Here is an 8,727-nt window from a genome sequence, read left to right as displayed (position 1 = left end):
TTGGCAATTGAGAGACACAGAAGCATTGCAAACTTTTTTTTTTTCTGCAAGTAACTTCTACAGAAAAATCTGGATTGATTAAACAGTGTTCAGTGATCATTGTTGGGGATTCCACTGGGAGCATCAAATTGGCTCTGGCACATCTGTGTGTTAGGGACTGTTTTTCCCTCACTGCACTACAGTGGTCCTCAAAGCAGACACCAGTCTGAGTCTTCCGACATTCACTGAAGAGGGTAAAAAGAGGCAATTGTAGGGATTACTGTGGTGAGGGAACATAACTGGACATTTTAAACTGAGAAAAACATGGGTAAAATAAGTGGGAATAATAATAATAATAATAATAATAATAATAATAATAATAATAATAATAATAATAATAAATACAACTATGCTTGGTACAGTCCAATATATAAAATAAAAAAAAAACTGACTGCACACAGCAGTATTAACAAGATCATTGTAAACAAAAAGGAATATTTTCTGTTTAAATTCCATCGTATTACACGAAAGAAGAGCTTTAAAATGTGTTTTTCTCCTTTTAAAAACATAGGACTGATTTACCTGGAAACGCTACAGTATGTTCCTCAACAGGCACTATTGTGCTGTAAAGACAAGGCACGATGACTTATCTGATCAAGGAGTAAGGTCAGTAACCAAGTACTATGGCACTCTATAGCTGTCAATAAAGCAATTCTCCACTCAACAGCACTACTTGAAAGGGGGGAAAGTAATTGGAAGAGACGTGGCAAAGGAGGAGCAGTGCTGTACCTTTTGCTGCATTGCTCAGTACTGCAAGGTCACAGATGTCATAAACACTGATAGAGCAAGGGGCTTAGAACATATGAAAAGCTATTGCACATATTTAACTAGACAGAATACATGCGCTTGCCTAAGCATGCATGTCTAATGACTACTTAGGAAACAAACTTTAAACAGGTAAACGACATTTTGTTCTAGTATCAAATTTGGACTCTTCTGCTAATACAAGCTGTTGTACGTGCTTGGGAATGTGAGACATCACTCTTAGACAATCCCCAAAGTGAAAAAAAAAAGGTTTTGGTAAACATTCATTTTCATACACAGCTGAAAAAAAATCAAAGTATGCTTTTTTTAATCAAGAAATGTATATATTATGCCAATCTATTTTTTTTGTAACTGCGTTGTAAAATGTCTATACAGAGGTACCAAATAATCTTCAGTCATGAGCTGTACTAAGTCAATAGTAAGGCGGTGACAATGATAATAGCATATTGTAGATTGGTCCCACAGTTGTAACATTTTCATATTGTGATGTACCAACAATTGAATGAAACAGTACACACAATGTTTTGCAGTACCAGCATACTGTACTACTCTATGTCAGTGTAATTGTGCTAATTGAAATTCTGTGTGGAGTGTTATTATAAATCATTCATGAGAAATCCACCAAGCACTGTAAGGGTGTGTCAGAACTCCAGTTAAAACACTTCTTATTTTTTTTAGGTTTATCTGTACAGGCTTTGTTTTGGTTTATAATAAATTAGTAAGTTGTGTGAGGGTGTCTCTTATAACAGAAATCGTTTCACACAGTTTCAGCAGACAGAATCACTGAGCTTTACCCTCTATCCCAAACTGCACAAGATAAGTGACACTCTACACACAACGTATTCACTGCCCACTAACAGTTCTGCTACAGTTTGTTCAGGGTAATTTGCTGATATTATAATAGTATTTCAGTGAACTTTTTCAGACTTTTCTGCGAGGGATGCCTTATTTAAATAACAAAAACCAATTATACCCAATATTATACCCCATGAGTGGTTTTGTTTCTCAACTGATCTTTAGGGATCTACATTGGCGGACTGATAAAAGCCAACAACCCAATAAAGATTAAAATTGTTTATTTATCTTTACTGAAAAAAAAGATCTTCCTGGCCAGATATAAACATACCATTTAGAGGGTGCAATCATTGTACAGTTTGTTGCTTTAAAACAAATAACAGCTTTATCTCCTACAATTTTCTTGATGAAGTAGAGCAAAACAGCCTTCATTTTATATACATGGCTGATGCTAATGTTGAGCAATAACATCCAATGTTTAAATGAAGCCATTTTGCAAAAATGAAGAAATCCGATTGAAAGTCTAACAAAGGTCCTTTTAGCAACATTTTTTGTCTTCAGGTGAAGAGATAATTGTGTTTTATCAGGATAGGTGTCTTGTGTTACAGTATGTCAATGCATCAAATGACTGAGGAATAATTTTTTTTTTTTTTATGGAAACAAGAGTCAGTTTCAGATGAGCAATGGTGTAGGTGTTTAAAGACTAGGAAGGCTTTAAATATAGGGGAGTGAGGCTTTAAATGGCCTTGCTCCCATATATCTAAAAGATTTGCTGACCCCATATGTACCCAATCGGTCTCTTAGATCACAGGACAAAGTTTTACTTAGTATTCCAGACAGGTGGCAGAGTTTTCAGCTTTAGAGCACCACATTTGTGTCATCTTATCTTTTACTTGTTTTGTTAAAGCGCTTTGAGGCAATTTATCGTGAAAGGTGCTGCATCAGAAATAAAGACTGATTAATTAACTGAAGTCATCTAATGCCTCAAATTGTTTAATACCCAGTTTGGTTAAAGTGTAATGGTAATTGTAGTAGTCGCACAAATGTATTCCTTTACAGGGTCCAATAAAAAAAAAATGTAAAGACTGTTTTAAGGAATGCTTTTTGAAGGACTATTTTTAATGAGTGTTTTATGAACATTCTCTTACATTAAATAGTGCTTTGAAAGGTAAAAACAAACCTTTATATGGCTGGGAAAAAAAGTTTCATGAACTGCAAACTTGATTAATCAAAATTATCTCTCAAAAAATAGTACAGATCAAAACATTCTTTAAAACAGTACTTAAACAGTTATGAATAGGGTCCACAGGGAGAGATCTTTATAAACAAACTCCATAATATCTAAAGGCTAATTCGATGTACCCTGGCAGAAACACTGACTGGACAAAAACTGTGTAAGAAAGTCCTCTAGTAGGCAATATATGCACATTTATGAGGTCACGTGGCATGTCACAAGTAGAGATCAAGAGACATGCAATGCAAATCCACGACTTTAAACCACAAGGCTTTTTTGTAGATTGTTTGGTATTATCTTGCTCTTGATGTACTGATTATTGTCCCAGCTCCTGACTTGAGAAAGGTTGAAGTATAGATCAGCACCTTTATGCCCTTGTCAGTCACTGAACATGATTCCGACAGGTGCACAGACTGGGACATGTGACTGACAATCATCGTGTCAACATTTATCAACAGTTTTTACACCAAAGCCAAAACAAATGGCTGTTTGCTAAGTTGAAATTGGAACTGTTTGAAAGTCATGTATTTGGCATGCTTCAGCATTTTGAGAAATGTTACAGAAATTTTGGCCAATGTCTCCATGAAAATGAAAAAAATAAGACAGTCAGGATCTAAAACGTTTACAAATCCAAAATAATTTTAGGGTTGTTAATTACTGAGTGGCAGAAGCAAAAATCATGCAAAACGACACATTGTAGCACATTGTAAACACCATTAACTATACAAATGTATTTGAATTGCTGGAGATGTGTTCTCTTTATGTTGGTGAAAATCAACTCCTAATATCATTATACTGTACATGCCCTGACATCGGTTGGAAATGGACTCCACAGACATGATTGTCTTGTTTTTAACACAATAAAATGTCACTACTTTGTGTATTTAATTTCTTCAGTCTGCCATTAGGGTACTGATGAGCCTCTCAGGATTTTCTGCCATCATAGCAGTCCGAGGCTCTAAACTGACTTGGTCAGCCTGGACTTGAGTTCTGAGGACCTGGATTTTGACTTGAAGGTGCAGCAGAGGTCCTTCAGTTTAGAGGAAAATCCATTAAAAAAAACATACATATACATTTTTTTAAACATATTTATCCTGTTTAATATGCTAATTGCTGTATGTGTGTTTTGTGCCAGTCTCTATACTTTTTCACCTTAGATAATTTTCTACCAGGCTTACTAACTATATCTTAACTAGTGATACAACAACATGGTAAACCGTGATCAACAATAATAGTGAATAAAAGACAATATTACAAAAGCATTGCTTGTGTTTTTTTTTAATATTGATTTTGCTCATCTTGTACAGTATACAGTTTGTTTGCAAGTATGGCAACGGTCATTTTTCAAACCACCTCACTTCTTTTCAGTAACAAACCCAGTGGTTGAAAAAAGGACATTTTCAACATTTTTGCAAGGTAAATAATTATCTGAGCAGAAAAAAAAACATATAGAATGACAGTGAACACACATCATAAACAGGTAAGAAATTAAATATAAAAGTGTAGACACGGCACTATAAAGCTCATAAGGAGTCACCTATTATAAGCAGAATATTAGCAGCAGTCATTCCAGTGCTGAACGTGTTTCTTGCTTGCTGATTGTTGCATATTAATTGTGGTTTCCTCCACTACTGTGTGTTTGTCCTTGAGTTCTCCTAGAAAAGAAATGGGGTTACTGTAGCAGTATTCCCTGGCACGTGATATTGTGTGCAAGAAGCATACAGAACAGTTGAATTTGATCCCAGCACAACATAAATCACCCATGAGAGCTGACAGCACTGACATGAGTGGAGCTCTTTCTATTTGAAATGCAGGTACAATTCAGCACCTTTTGAGGGGTGTGTGGGCAGTTCAAGTTCCATTGGGGTTTCTTAGAAAGAGACAATAAATTGCGATGATGTGTTTTTGATAACCACAAAGAACCGGGCTGAGGCAACCAGAAACTCTCACACTCAGCACACCTCCTCCCCCTTACCTGTTCATGAGGATTGCAATCCTTTTGTTTTCCATATTGAGATTCAAAATCATTTCCCAGGTTTAACAGGTATAATGGAGCAGTTACCTTCTTTAGGATCTGGATGGAGGATTTTATCAGTTCCATCAAACAAGAATCTGGTTGGAACAAAAGGCAAGGAAGAGCTGCTCATGCCTTTTATACTGCTATCTGTTATTTGTGATTTTATCTGTCTAAAAAGCCATTTATCTCACACCCAGCCTCTTATGCAGCTTGACTAGAGAGAGAATGATTGGCCAAGAGCTTCAGACATCTTTTTAGCTTACAAGTGATCCTGTGCAAAGAACAACATATTGTATGCCTGAAAAGTGATTAAACACATTGCTGGGTTGAGTGTTTTAAAATAAATGTATTTCAAGGGCGTGAATACATCTCTTGTTAATAGGCTTGCAGGGGTACCTGCTGCAGCAATTGTTAGGGTTTTACCGAGGGTGAAAAACATAGTGCTATATATATAGTACATTTAAAACACAGGGATGTTTGTTTAATAACTTATCAGGCATATCTTCCAACATCAGGACAGTTTGCAAAAGTGGAAGCTGGAATTCTGGGTAAGGTAGAGTAAAACTAAAATGTGTGACTGTGATCTTTCAACTCAATTAGCTATAGTATTGAGTAAGTGGAGCCAAGAGTTGAAAGGTCACAGCTTAACATGATGAAATAAAGGTGAATTACAGCTAGTTATAATTTTACAACAGCAATGAATTTCATTGAAACACAGCAGGTTGAGACAATTATAGGGAACAATTATTAAAATGTATTATTGGAACATTATTAGTAACAAAAACACTGAGAACAATTAAACTCAAAACAAGAAAACTAACAAACAAAAAGAAAAACAAGTCATTTGAAATGATTTACTCTTTCAGGTTTTCTTGTGTTTGTAGTCCATAAATAGTTGGATGATTATTTTAGTTTCGGAGTGTGGGATTTTCTTTATAGTGCCGTCACACTCTTAAACCCCTTCATCCACATTGCAGTTGTTTTTGTTTAATAGAGAAACAACCACTTGTAACAAAACTTTGTGGGAAGATTTTGTTTTACAACATCTTGTACGTGGAAAAAAAATTTTTTAAAAGCTTTTCATCTTCCAAATTTAGTGACGAAAGAATTGGAAAACTACAACCTTGCAAGATCAGACTAGACACTAACCTGCAAACCCGATCTTGAATGCCTCATGATTATTCATGTTTTCCTGATGCAGCCTCCAGCCATCTGTCATGAAAAGTTCATGTGGAAAGCCAGATTCAGTATAACCTTGGGAGATTTAGATTAGAGCCACCTCAGTTAAACTCTGTTGCCTGGTCATCTCACTGTCACATCATCACCTGTTTACAAGTAATCCTCTGGCTAAACCACTGAAACAATAGAACTGGATTTGCGCTGTGCAGCGCTAAACCCTTCTTTAAATTAAATCAGTGATGCTGTTGATAGTTACCAGCGACTGCAAGCACCCTTTATGCTATTTGTACTAATCTACACAAGTGTTCTATGTCCTGACTATTGTGCTTATCCTGTTGTTTAGTGTTTACTCGTCTGTTCCATTTGCTTCTCCACAGTATCGTGCTGATTATTGTCACATGGGTATTGTGTTGTTTTTGTGTGCGTCAAAGTGAAAATACAGTCTGGAAAACAAAAAGAGTGTAAAAAAAGTGACAAAAGTAAATGGCCATGGTCTACATCCACTGCATGCACGTAAAATGTAAATTAGTCATTTGTATGGCGCCCTCTTGTGTGTAAAATATGCAATGATATGAATGAAAACATTGTCTTGCAGCAACCAGTCTATCCTAACACAGCCTCCAGCAATTTTAAGTTAAGGTGAGACTAGGTCACAACATGTGCATTCCACTGTAGTGCTGCAATGTTTAACACTGAAGCCTTGTTTGACCAATGAAATACATTTTTATTAACCAAGCTGAAATCCTGGGACATTATAGTGGAAACCAATTTGGGTCATCAAGGGACACAGGAAAAAAACACACACAAAGAACATGTCTTCGACTAGGCCTACACATTCTAAAAGCCTTTTGCTTAGTTTATGTCAAACTAAGCAAAAGGTTTTCAAAGTCTGCCATCTGGAGGAAAAATACTTAAAAAAAGTTTTTCCACCAACACTCTAGGTATGCTTTATTGTAATTGCAATATGAATAAATCACAGTTCTGAGTGATGCATGTTACACTTTTGATGCATAATGGTATTTATGTAATTATTATTCATGCTTAAGAAAGTAATGTGTAATTGCAGTGGTAAATTAAAATTAAGATGTAGATGAACGGAGTTTCAGTGCTCAGGCAAGCTAAGTGGATATTGTTCCACATCACAAAAAATCAACAAAAGACCACAAGTTATAGAAGTGAAACATTCAGTTGACAACTGATGTTCAAAAAGAACAGATTCAAATGCGATGCAAATATTGTTACTATCATGCACGCCCTCATACCTGTTCAAGTATGTTTGTCAGTTTTATTTGGTGGCAAAATAATATACTGCTGGAATCTTCATGAATCAGGCATTTTTATTGATTGGGTGACTATTTTAAAAATAAAAGTGGAAGTTAGATTTTGTACTGTTTCAACTTAACTCAACCCCCTATATGTACCAATATTTTGTGGTGGAAAAAAAAGGAAATTACTTTAATCAATCATCTAGTTCTATCTATGGCACTGAAGAACATTATGAAAAACAAAGCTTTATTGCAGCACACTCACTAGATCACTTTAGTTTACTACAATGATTTTCTTTGCACCCTACAAATACAAAAAGCCTTTTATACAACACTTTAAAGAAGTTTAAAAGGATCTGTACTGTTGTGCCTTTGATCATTATGATTATTATTTTAATGTTTTGCTGTTTACAGTATCAATTGTTTAGGTAACAAGGCTTGAACAGTGTAATTTAACTATGTTCATTAAAAGGTCAAGTAGAGGTGATGTCACACAAGACTACAGTAAATGCAATTATTATTATTATTATTATTATTATTATTATTATTAATCTTGCAATCAGGACCAACCTTGGAGGTTTTTAAGTACCGAGCAACTGCTGAACTTACCTGTTAAAGCAAATAGATGATTATCACTGTTTGTTACTGATACTTGCAGTATTAGTATGGTTAATAGGTGTGTGTGTGTGTGTGTGTGTGTGTGTGTGTGTGTGTGTACGTACAGTATGTGTGTGTGGAGAAAGCCAGCATGGCGACTAACTGACCACAATTCCAACACCACCTTAAAAAGAAAATAAGAGATCCAATTGTACATACAGTATACATAGCCACTATGGTCAAGCCTCGAGTTGACAGAAGCATATATAATTAGTTTTTTAAATGGGCCTAGACCCCATAGTACATTGTTCACTTTTTAGATAGTTATATTGAAGGCTTATTGATTGTGTGTCCAAGATACCCAACGGTTGGAAACAAAGTGAGGCTGTGCGTGCAGTTACTAATTTATCAATGGATCCCTTGCTCGCAGTAAGAACATTTTCTAATTTGAACTGCAGATAACAGACTTCAGTATAGGCAATCCACCTTACTTTAAAGCGCTCCAGGAAGCTCAACACGTGAACTAGTCTCCTGAAGCAGTGTCTTAAAAGCCCAGGGAATAGCAAGTTCCTAAAGTCTCAAACTCATGCAGTAGATATAATACTACAAGGCCAGTACTACAGCAGCTGTCAATGTACTGTAATGTTTTGAGAACCCAAATCACTATAAAAACCTGACGTGTATCTCAGAAAAATAAAAGAATGGTGACTACATTCTCTTTTCACTTCCCAATGTCTAGACATAGCAGTGAAAGAAAGTCTAGAAATGTTGCTGCCTTTTCTTATTTGCACTGTGGTTAACTGTGTTAATTGCCTATAATTAAATAAAATAAAAAA

At 35.6% G+C, this 8,727-nt stretch overlaps 1 long non-coding RNA gene across 1 annotated transcript; it reads right to left on the bottom strand.

The window, feature by feature from the left end:
• Positions 1–4,101: 4,101 nt before the first annotated feature.
• On the bottom strand, positions 4,102–6,761 carry LOC131740227 (uncharacterized). Its single transcript, XR_009330856.1, has 3 exons — positions 6,000–6,761; positions 4,809–4,945; positions 4,102–4,488 (listed from the first exon to the last, which is right to left on the bottom strand). It is a non-coding gene; the product is annotated as an uncharacterized LOC131740227 (long non-coding RNA).
• Between the last annotated feature and the right edge of the window lie 1,966 nt (positions 6,762–8,727).

This window comes from Acipenser ruthenus, chromosome 1 (assembly GCF_902713425.1).
Source record: "Acipenser ruthenus chromosome 1, fAciRut3.2 maternal haplotype, whole genome shotgun sequence".
Lineage (NCBI taxonomy): Eukaryota > Metazoa > Chordata > Actinopteri > Acipenseriformes > Acipenseridae > Acipenser > Acipenser ruthenus.
Note: the sequence above shows the minus strand (reverse complement) of the source record. Positions and strands in the feature narration are given on the sequence as shown.